General features: G+C 43.4%; 1 protein-coding gene across 2 annotated transcripts in view; it reads left to right on the top strand.

Moving 5' to 3' along the window:
- The window catches only part of CCBE1 (collagen and calcium binding EGF domains 1), a 511,379-nt gene that overhangs the window by 453,929 nt on the left and 44,733 nt on the right, over positions 1 to 12,717 (top strand). The window lies entirely within an intron of this gene.

Genomic DNA, 12,717 nt, shown 5'->3' with positions numbered 1-12,717 from the left:
AAATACTGCAGCTGCTGACTTTTAATATTAGGACACTTACCTGTCCTGGAGTCCAGCGCCGATCGCAGCAGAGCACGAGCGATCGCTCGTCACTCTGCTGCTCCCCCCGCCATCCACGCTGAGGGAACCAGGAAGTGAAGCGCTGCGGCTTCACTGCCCGGTTCCCTACGGCGCATGCGCGAGTCGCGCTGCGCCCGCCGATTGGCTCACACGCTGTGTGCTGGGAGCCGAGTGTTCCCAGCACACAACGGGCGACAGACGGGATGTGACGGAATGCCCGTCTTTCGCCCGTATCGTGTGGCCGGAAGTGGGTGCAAATACCTGTCTTTAGACAGGTGTCTGCACCCCCCTCCCCCCTGAAAGGTGTCAAATGTGACACCGGAGGGGGGGAGGGTTCCGATCAGCGGGACTCCACTTTAGGGTGGAGGACCGCTTTAAAGGGTCACTAAAGGATTTTTTTTTTTTTAGCTAAATAGCTTCCTTTACCTTACTGCAGTCCTGGTTTCATGTCCTCATTGTTCGTTTTTGCTCTGATGTTGCTGTAATTCCTCTCTGTTCTGGACATTCCCTGGTTGTCTGTTTCCTGATCACCACAGTACTGGGAGATTCTAGTTTCGTTTTCCTAACCATCACTCTCTATGGCTCTGTCCAGCACAGAGGCATTAAATTACATGCAAAAACTAAGCTAGCTGCAAAAACGAAAGTGAAACTAGAGGCACATTATATGATTGATTTTTATCTATTTTTAATCGTTTTTAAAAGGAATCAGTTAACTATTATGTCTCTATACCATGTAAACTGTCATTTCAGCAAAACATTTTTTTTCCTTTGGTGACCCTTTAAGTCAGTTCACCACCACCTTTGCTGAGACATTTTTCCACGATGCTATTCATAACATACATTATATGGCAAAAAGCTTGTAAACACCTGACCATAACACTTATATGGGCTTATTGGACATCCAACTCCATAAATATGGGTATTAATATGGCGTTGCCACCCTCCCCCCTTCCCCTTTTTTGGTGGTATTAAGGCCTCTACTCTTTTTTGAAGGCTTTCTATAAGATTTGGAAGTGTGTCAGCTGGCCATATAGTTGTAGATGTGATGGTCAGGTGCCCATTGAGTACATATCCATAGTGTACAACCCAATGACTCAGAGGAGGAACCTACCCCTTACCTTTTTTTTTTCACAATTATTAACAGCTTGCTGACCGCCATCTGTAGATATACGTCGGCAGAATGGCATGGATGTGCAAAGCAACTTACCTGTACGTTGCTTTGAATTTTCCGCCGTGCGCGGGCGCCCCTGCCGCAAGCTCCCTGACTGTGCCCGCGGGACCCGCGGACTCGATGTCCTCCGGTGTCCCGCGATCGTGTTACAGAGCCGCAGGCAGAACGGGGAGATGCCTATGTAAACAAGGCATTTCTCTGTTCTGCCTAGTACCAGGACAGTGATCTACTGCTCCCAGTGATCAGTGTTGTGTCACTGGTAGCCCAGCCCCCTCACAGTTAGAATCACTCCCTAGGACACACTTAACCCCTTCCTTGCCCCCTAGTGGTTAACCCCTTCCTTGCCAGTGTCATTTACACAGTAATCAGTGCATTTTTATAGCACTGATCGCTGTATAAATGACAATGGTCCCAAAATAGCGTCAAAATTGTCCGATGTGTCCGCCATAAAAATCGCAGATCGTCGCCATTACTAGTAAAAAAAAAATATTAATAAAAATGCCATAAATCTATCCCCTATTTTCTAGACGCTATAACTTTTGCACAAACCAATCAATATACGCTTATTGCATTTTTTTTTGCAAAAATATGTAGAAAAATACATATCGGCCTAAAATGAGAAAGAAATTCGCTTTTTTATATATTTGTTGGGGATATTTATTATAGCAAAAAGTAAAAAAATTTGCTTTTCTTTCAAAATTGTGGCTCTTTTTTTGTTTATAGCGCAAAAAATAAAAACCGCAGAGGTGATCAAATACCACCAAAAGAAAGCTCTATTTGTGGGGGAAAAAAAGGACGTCAATTTTGTTTGGGTGCAACTTCGCACGACCGCGCAATTGTCAGTTAAAGCAACGCAGTGCCGAATTGCAAAAAATGGCTTGTTCATTGGGCAGCCAAATCCTCCGGGGCTGAAGTGGTTAAGGAGTGTTACGATATTACAAAGAATATACTCAATGTGTACACAAGATTTGTATGGAATACATAACAAAATCAATATAGAATTCTTATAGAAATCTAAAGTAGTAAAAGTAACTTATAATAACAAAACAGAGATCAACTTATCATCTAACTACTGTATATACTCGAGTATATACCGACCCGAATTTAACCTGAGGCACCTAACTTTACCACAAAAAAATATGAAAACTTATTGACTCACTTTACCTCACTGTGTCCATGTGCATGCCTCACTTTACCTCACTGTGTCCATGCCTCACTGTGTCCATGCCTCACTGTGCCCATGCCTCACTATGCCCATGCCTCACTGTGTCCATGACTAGACTGACGTTTAACATGGGAGTTTATGGAAAGGGTTCCCGGGTTTGAAAAATTGATGCTCTTCAGCCGTAGGTCCCCTAGACAACAAACTTTGCATACTTGTAAAGGAGAAATGGGGCTAGATGTTTGCCAATTCCCGGGTCCAGAGGACCTACGACTGGCCGGTACCGGGTCCCCAAATTCACTGGAGAAATTACTGCTTAACATGGGAGTCTATAGAAGGGGTGCCCGGTTTTAAAAAAATCGGTGCTCCCCGGCCGTAGGTCCCCCGGACAACAAACTTTGCACACTTGTAGAGTGGGGCTACATGTGTGTCAAGTTTGAGGTCCAGGGGACCTACGGCCGGTCGGTACTGGGTCCCCAAATTCCAGGAGATCAGGCGCAAAAAGGTGACTTAAGTATAAGCCCAAAAAATGTGCTCAAAAACTCGGCTTATACTCGAGTATATACGGTATATCGGTTTTGATATAATAAAGCCAAAGGAGGCGGAAAATTGAATTGAGAATATGGTATAGCACAGAAGATAACCAAAATATATATAAAAAGGGGGGGGGGGGAGTAGTAATATTAGCATGGTCTAAGAAGATATTGTATTAATGAATAAACTAATTCAGAAGGTAGTTTGTGGAATATTACATTTGCAGGTATTATCATAATGTAGCTTTACATACAGGCTCAACCATTCATTCTAAGTGATCAAATTTATGTATATTAATAGAAGTGGTTGAGGGCAAAGGGTATAATCTCTAAAGTAAATTGTTCTTTATGTGCCCATTAGCTTGGAAATCCACTTATATCCCTTCAATAATAGATTGGCTATCTGAAATTGATAACTTCCATGCTATGAAAGAAACTATGGCTCTGTCATATGACCGTCTAGACTATTATCATAACGTTAGGAATACTTGGGTTGTATTCAGATATTCTGGCAATTATAACCCCTTACCTACCCAACCCCAGTCATAGTGTGTGGCTGACCCAGCTTACCAGCGATATTACTTAAATATCACCTTTGCGTGGATTGACACTTTAACTTGAATTTACACATAGGGCTAGATTCAGTAAGAGTTAGGCCGGCGTATCAGTAGATACGCCGACCTAACTCAGAATCTGCGCCGACCTAAGTTTAAGTGTATTCTCAAACTGAGATACACTTAAACCTAGCTAAGATACGACAGCCTGCGCCGTCGTATCTTTGGGTGCAATATTTAGGCTGGCCGCTAGGTGGCGCTTCCATTGAGTTCGGCGTAGAATATGTAAATCACTAGATACGCCTATTCACGAACGTACGCCCGGCCGACACAGTACAGATACACCGTTTACGTAACACATTATCAGGCCTAAAGATATTCCATCAAATAGCTGGAATAGTAATGTTAAGTATGGCCGCCATTCCCGCGTCGAAATTCTAAATTTTACGTTGTTTGCATAAGTCGTCCGTAAATAGGGATTTACGTCATTTACGTCCACGTCGAAACCAATAGGCCCGTGCGACGTACGTTGCCGCAATGCACACTGGGATATGTAGGCGGACGTTCCAAAAAAAACTTTAATCACGTCAGGTCAAACCAAATTAACATTAAACACGCCCCCTCAGCCTATTTTAAATTAGGCGCCCTTACGCCCGCCCGCTTTAGGCTACGCCGCCGTAACTTAGCAGGCAAGTACTTTGTGAATCATGTACTTGCTTGCTAACTTACGGCGGCGTAGTGTAAATACGATACGCTACGCCGCCGCAAAGTTAGGACGCCCTTTGTGAATCTACCCCATAGAATAGAATTTGGGACTAAGGGGACCCCAAGGACCAAAGAAATGGGGGGCAAGAAGACTATATCGGTACTAGTGGAAGAATTTACACATGGCTGTTTTTAGTTTTGAGTTCCCCTAGTCAGCTATGATTGTGTTATTAAAATGAACTCAAAGCCTTGTCATAGATTGTGATAGATTAGCCAACAGCTATGTAATGTGAAGGACTTGCAGGTCGGATAGCCTGGATTTTAGGTTGGCCTTCACACTGCATATTTGTTACTAATTTAGGGCTGTCTTTGTCCAATGAGATTTTATCATGTAAGGCCGGCTTTACACTTGAAAATAAAATCCACAAATTCACGCTTGTTTGTCCAGAATTGGGATATGTAGATTTAATTATTTTTGGTTCATAAAAGTAATTTATTAAATAGCTCAGGCATATTTTGTAAATGAAGTGTTAGTAATAAGCAACATAATAGTTGTGTATATAAGATGTATGATAGGAATGTAGCACTACTATGCAACCTGCACAACAGGGGAGCATTCTGGTTCTTACAACTTAGGACAATAAGAAACATGTGTAGCAGAGACTGGAAATAGAAGGATAACCAAAAGTATAGTCATGCCACAATAAAGAAGCATCATAACATATTATGCCTTTTAGAGAGCATGTGTCATTCAGTGGCAGGAATAATAGGGGAGGGGTAACAAAGCAGGCAAATGTTGTTGGTTCTTTTCACTAGGGAAGATGTGTTGCCTTGGTCATTAATAGAGCTGACCATTTCTTGCAGGGTGCCCGGGTCCTGAAGCTGACAATCTTTTGGCTTTGGGTGGCGCTGTAGTGTCCATTGATTTCCCCCTTACGCTAAATTGCTACTGCATGGAGGGGGCACTGGCAGATGTGTACTGGATGGGGGGTGCTGTGCTTAGGGGTGAGTGGTCTGTACTGAGGGGTGAGTGGTCTGTACTGAGGGAGAGTAATGTTGGGAGGGGGTAGGTGAATTGGGAGAGTGAGTCCAGACTTGGGGGGGGGGGAGGGGGTAAGCTGGTAAGGGTGGGTGAACTGAGAAGGGGTGTGATCTGGGGGAGGGGGGGTCTGTACTGAAGGGGGCTGGGTAGGGAGGATTTAGGGTTGTGAGAGGAGATCTGTACTGTATCAAGTTTCTCTTGTTTCTTGTACTCTGTATCCTGACCTGTGCAATACATGCTCCTGACCTTAGCACTGTCTGTGTTACACACTTCTGACCTCAGCACCTTGTGCATTACACAGTCCTGACCCCAGCACCTTGTGCATTACACACTCCTGACCCCAGCACCTTGTGCAATACACACTCCTGACCCCAGCACCTTGTGCAATACACACTCCGGACACCAGCACCTTGTGCAATACACACTCTTGACCCCAGCACCTTGTGCATTACACACTCCTTGTGCAATACACACTCTTGAACCCAGCACCTTGTGCAATACACACTTTTGACCCCAGCACCTTGTGCAATACACACTCTTGACCCCAGCACCTTGTGCAATATACACTCCTGACCCCAGTAGCTTGTGCAATACACACTCTTGACCCTAGCATCTTGTGCATTACACACTCCTGATCCCAGTACCTTGTGCATTACACACTCCTGATCCCAGTACCTTGTGCAATACACACTCCTGACCCCTGCACTATGTGTAATATCCACTAGTTGTTTTGTCTCCTTCTATCCTTCATATTATCTTCTCTTTAAAGTGAACTTTGCCCCTGCTCCTGCATATACTCACGTACAAAAAAGCAATGGCTGTAGGACTTTCGATGATACATGTTACTGTATAAATATTAATACATAAAAAATATAAATTATATACAATTAAAAAGTTTATTACATCAAAATCGAACATTCCATAATCTCAAAATGCAACAAAGCAATTATATGGATAATAAAGCCACCAAATGGCCATACAAACTAGCTGACCTGTAGACAAGCACATAATGGGTAGAACATATTCATGTTGTACTAATACATGATGGTATGTACATAAGAAAAAGAGGACTGTACGTTGTGAAAAGTTGTCTTGTCATAACTCTACGCGTTTCGTGGATCCTCTTCACTCATCAGGAGTATAGTATGGGAAATATCCATAAATGTAAATAAGTAAAAAATGTATATAAATAATAATACATGGTTAAAGATAAATAGTTTCCTAAGAAAAATTTATCTTTAAGGAGACAAGGGGCTTGATACTTACAAGTCAGCTTGTGAAGATTGGCCCAGCTTCTACATGGCTCAAGAGACTGTCAGAGACTGCATATACGGCACAAGAGACGGTCAGAGACTGTGGACATGGCACAAGAGCCGATCAGGAACTGCATACATGGCACAAGAGATTGTCAGAGTAACACTGCATACATGGCACAAGGGACAATGAGAGACTGCATACATGGCACAATAGACTGTCAGAGCCTGTGGACATGGCACAAGAGACTGTCAGAGACTGTGGACAGGATTGGTACAATAATATTCACAGCCTGCTTGCCCTACTTTCCACAGAGATGGGAGAGAGATAACTTCATCTGTGGTAGTACCACCAGTGCTACTCATGCTCCTCCTGGGCCTTCTGCTGGCATTGGGCCCTCCCCCTGGTCTCACTCTGCATTTTTTACCGCGATTTGCCGTGACAAAACGCAGCGTTTTTTACCGCAATTTTTTACAGGTCTAGGGTCACCAATGTAAAACGCCCAAACGCCCAAATTCGAGCGACAAAAAAGGGTCCAGAACTTGTTTGAGCTTCAGGCGTTCGGCGTCAGGCGTTTTGTAGTGGAGATGTAAACCATCTCCATAGAGAATAATGTATTTTTTCCCCTCTAGCGTTTTGGGGCGTCGCGCTTCAGGCGAAAAAATGCTCAGGTGTGAATGCAGCCTTAAGCCCCGGACCATTATGCAGGTAAAAGAACAGGCCACTTTTTGCGATTCGGCACTGCGTTGCTTTAACTGACAATTGCGCGGTCGTGTGACGTGACTCCCAAACAAAATTGACATCCTTTTTTCCCCACAAATAGAGCTTTCTTTTGGTGATATTTGTTCACCTCTGTGATTTTTATTTTTTGCGCTATAAACAAAAATAGAGGGACAATTTGGGGAAAAAAATGCAATATGTTTTACTTTTTGCTATAATAAATATCCCCAAAAAATATATATAAAAAATGTTTTCCTCAGTAAAGACCGATACGTATTCTTCTAAATATATTTGGTAAAAAAATCACAATAATCGTTTATTGATTGGTTTGCGCAAAAGTTATAGCGTTTACAAAATAGGGGATAGTTTTATGGCTTTTCTATAATTTTTTTTTTTTTTACTAGTAATGGCAGTAATCAGTGATTTTTTTTATGACTACGACATTATGGGACACATCGGACACTTTTGAATTTTTTTTGGGACCATTGTCATTTTCACAGCGATTAGTGCTATAAAAATGCACTGATTACTGTGAAAATTACACTGGCAGTGAAGGGGTTAACCACTAGGTGGCGCTGTAAGGGTTAAGTGTTCCCTGCATAGTGTTTCTTACTGTAGGGGGGTGGGCTCTGTGTCACATGACACTGATCTTTGCTCCGAGTACACAGAGCCGAGATCGGTGTCATTGTCACTAGTCAGAGCGGGGAGATGCTTGTTTACACAAGCATCTCCCCGCTCTATACCTCCGTGAGACGATCGTGGGGATCCCTGCGGCGATCGAGTCGGGATGCCGCCATCACAGGGATGGCGGCAGAGACCACATGGACAGGCATTTAAAGGGGACGTACTGGTACGTTGATATGCCTGTCCGTGCCATTCTGCTGACGTATATGTGCAGGAGGCGGTCCTTAACCAGTTCCCGACCCCTGCATGTACATATACGTCCACAATATGGCACGTACAGGCACATGGGCGTACATGTACGTCCTTGCCTTCTAGCGGGTGGGGGGTCCGATCGGGACCCCCCCGCTACATGCGGCGGTCGGGTTCGCTCGGGGAGCGATCCGGGACGACGGCGCGGCTATTTGTTTATAGCCGCTCCGTCGCGATCGCTCCCCGGAGCTGAAGAACGGGGAGAGCCGTGTGTAAACACGGCTTCCCCGTGCTTCACTGTGATGGCTGCATCGATCGAGTGATCCGTTATATAGGGAGACTCGATCGATGACGTCAGTCCTACAGCCACACCCCCCTACAGTTGTAAACACACACTAGATGCACCCTAACTCCTACAGCGCCCCCTGTGGTTAACTCCCAAACTGCAATTGTCATTTTCACAATAAAGAATGCAATTTAAATGCATTTTTTGCTGTGAAAATGACAATGGTCCCAAAAATGTGTCAAAATTGTCCGAAGTGTCCGCCATAATGTCGCAGTCACGAAAAAAAACGCTGATCGCCGCCATTAGTAGTAAAAAAATAATAATTAATAAAAATGCAATAAAACTATCCCCTATTTTGTAAACGCTATAAATTTTGCGCAAACCAATCGATAAACGATTATTGCGATTTTTTTTACTAAAAATAGGTCGAAGAATACGTATCGGCCTAAACTGAGGGAAAAAAAATGTTTTATATATGTTTTTGGGGGATATTTATTATAACAAAAAGTAAAAAATATTGCATTTTTTTCAAAATTGTCGCTTTATTTTTGTTTATAGCGCAAAAAATAAAAACCGCAGAGGTGATCAAATACCACCAAAAGAAAGCTCTATTTGTGGGGAAAAAAGGACGCCAATTTTGTTTGTTTGTTAAAGCGATGCAGTCCCGAACTGTAAAAACACCTTGGGTCTCTAGGCAGCATTTTGGTCCGGGGCTTAAGTGGTTAAGCGGTTAAGGTGCTTTTGTTAAAAAAAAATGTTGTTTCCTCATATTTGTTATGTTGACCCTATTCGTTTTTGGAATTCGTTACATCTTCGGCATTTGTTTCATATATTCATTGGTCCAGGTGGATTAAAACAATGTGGATTTTTTTCCAATATATTCAATGCATTGTCAAATCAGACAGATTTGAATCGGAAGGATTCAATATTTTATGACGCTAGTCTAATGCCCTGTACACACGATCGGTCCATCCGATGAAAACGGTCTGATGGACCGTTTTCATCGGTTAACTGATGAAGCTGACTGATGGTCCGTCACGCCTACACACCATCAGTTAAAAAAACGATCGTGTCAGAACGCGGTGACGTAAAACACAATGACGTGCTGAAAAGAATGAAGTTCAATGCTTCCAAGCATGCGTCGACTTGATTCTGAGCATGCCTGGATTTTTAATCGATGGACTTGCCTACAAACGATCGTTTTTTTTCTATCGGTTAGGTATCCATCGGTTAGATTTAAAACAAGATTGCTTTTTTTTAACCTATAGATAAAAAAACGATGGTGCCCACACACATCAGATCGTTCTCATCGGTTTGACCGATCGTGTGTACGCGGCATAAGCTAGTGTTTCTCAACTCCAGTCCTCAAGGCGCTCCAACAGGTCATGTTTTTAGGATTTCCCTCCGATGAATTGGCTGTGGTAATTACTAAGGCAGTGATCAAATCACCTGTGTAAAATAATGGAAAGCCTGAAAACATGACCTGTTTGGGCGCCTTGAGGACTGGAGTTGAGAAACACTGGTCTAAGCCACGAAGAGAAATGGCATGAGCTGATTGGACAATATCGACTGGCATCATGTGCATCCAAATTACCGAATGGAACAAAATTTGGATCTATTCGTTACCCAAATCCGAATTATCGGACACATTCAAAAATGTAATCCATTTCCCGATGGGCCTGAACTACTATCGCATGTGATGTCATCCAAATGAAACTAATACATTTGTTAATTTTGATTTACATTTTTTTTTTCAGATTTATTGATATTCATTATCAGGGATTTTTTCCTCAGACAATAGGTGCAGGAACTCCCCCTTTCCAAGTCACGCATTTTCTCTGCCCCTACCCACCTCCCAGTGCCGCCCCTTTTAGACAATATAGAACCAAGTATCATTTTGTGATGCCAAGTAATTTGTATGGAATTTGGTAATGATATCAAGAAAAACAGTAAAAATGATCCCCTGCAGCCAGCAACAATAGATCCCCCTAACAACAATGGATCACCCACAACAAAATAGACTCCCGGCAGCATCAACAGATCTCTGCACAGCCAGCATTTATAGACTCTCTGGCTGCCATCAACAATAGACCCCTCTCCCAACAGTAGATCTCTTTCAGCAACAACTGACCCCCCAGCAACATAAGACCCCCCCAGCAACAATAGGTCCTCCACCAGCAACAATAGACCTCCCTGATCTCCCCAGCAACAATAGACCCCCCCTGCAAAAATAGATTCTCAGCAGTGAGCATCAATACCCTGCAGCACACACCAGCACCCCTTGCCATTACATACAGTCAGTCCAGGAGGTGCCGGAACTGCGTTCCCCCGCGTTCCCGCTGAAAAAAAGCCTTGTTCGCCCCTACCCACCTCCCAGTACCGCCCCTTTTAGACAATATAGAACCAAGTATCATTTTGTGATGCTAAGTAATTTGTATGGAATTTGGTAATGATATCAAGAAAAACAGTAAAAATGATCCCCTGCAGCCAGCAACAATAGATCCCCCTAACAACAATGGACCACCCACAACAAAATTTCCCCCAGCAACAATAGACTCCCGGCAGCATCAACAAATCTCTCCACAGCCAGCATTAATAGACTCTCTGGCAGCCATCAACAATAGACCACTCTCCCAACAGTAGATCTCTTTCAGCAACAACTGACCCCCCAGCAACATAAGACCCCCCCAGCAACAATAGACCTCCCTGATCTCCCCAGCAACAATAGACCCCCCCTGCAAAAATAGATTCTCAGCAGTAAGCATCAATACCCTGCAGCACACCCCAGCACCCCTTGCCATTACATACAGTCAGTCCAGGAGGTGCCGGAACTGCGTTCCCCCGCGTTCCCGCTGAAAAAAAGCCCTGTTCGTTACTATGTCCATTCGGAGATTTATATAAATCTGAATCTCCGAAAATAAAATTTTCGTCCAAAAAACAAATCGAAATGAAAAGAAGCGCACACGTCTACATCACAGGCGTCTGTCTTTTTCTTTGCTTAGGTGTCCCTCTTACCCATCAGAGAAAGTTGATAAGAATCTGCAAACATTTGGCCATAGCGTGTATTTTCAAAGGTTCCCTTTAAAAACAAACTGTTTCGATAGAAATGTGGCAGCTGACACCAGCAACTTGATTTCTGATTCGCTACAGCGGATTTTTAACTGCTTGATCCTATTATTTGTAGATTGTCTTTGCATGCCGGGCTCCTGAATTTATTCTGTTTGGAGGGAGCTTTTGCAATCATACGCTGCCCCCTAGAGGACAAAGTGTAGCTGACGCAGGCTATCATTGCCATGCTTCTGATCTTTGCAGCTTAGCATGAAGGAAGAGTGTTTATTTTTGCAAAATAAATCTTTTTACTGAGCAGAAAAGCTATGTAAGTGTTGAATTATAGATAACATGCTGTTTGAGTATTGCTTACATATGAGGCCATCTGAAATGTATGTAATACCACTTAGTAAAAGCTCTGCTAGCTGCCAATATGGGAATTAAGCAGCAGAGAGTGAGAGTAGATCACAGCAGGGACTGTGCCGCTGTATGACATAAAATATTCTGGGGTACCGGTATGCCAGATTAGCCCCTGTGCAGCTGCAAAGGGGCTAATCTGGCAACTGGGGCCTTACAAACAAATGGGCACTGCCCTCACCTATAACTGGCCTTTGCAGCGAGGAGCACATGGAAGGGCAACGCATGCAAAGCAACACTAAAGAAATTCCCAGTTCAACTTACTGACCAGCCTGCTAACCAGCCGAATTATCCTAACAGTATGCATTAAAACAGGGTTTTGTTTTTACACATTTGCACATGCATGCGTAAGCTTCAGAGCCCCGTCACGGCACCTCGGTATCTGCAGTCCTAACTCTAAATTTTGAGAGCATCCACAATGGAAGCACCAGGGCTTTTTTTCAGGGGGAACTTGGGGGAACTCAGTTCCACCACCTCTGGCTCAGACCCTTTGGTGCCTGCTCACCACAATCACTTGTAAACACAGAAGTCTGGTTTCTGTGTTTACAAGTGACAGCTTTGTAACCCCCTGAACTCTGCACTTTTTGTATGTAATGCAATTCTGGTATTTAATGCCCCTTTAAGACCCTTCTACTGTTTGTGAAATCTGAACGGGTCGTGGTTGAGTTCCTGCACCTAATTTCTGAGAAAAAAAGCTCTGGGAAGCACATGCATCATAATGGATAGCAGGGCCGTCTTAATAGCATCATGGGCCCCTGGGCAAAGTAATGCACTGGGGCCCCTACCAGCTTTCCCCAATTTACACACCTACTTTCAAGAAATAATGTATAAATAGTTGATAGAATTAAACATATATTCATTAGTACTTTCAATAAAATCGATTTTGCTAAAG

Source organism: Rana temporaria, chromosome 1 (genome assembly GCF_905171775.1).
Source record: "Rana temporaria chromosome 1, aRanTem1.1, whole genome shotgun sequence".
NCBI lineage: Eukaryota > Metazoa > Chordata > Amphibia > Anura > Ranidae > Rana > Rana temporaria.
Note: the sequence above shows the minus strand (reverse complement) of the source record. Positions and strands in the feature narration are given on the sequence as shown.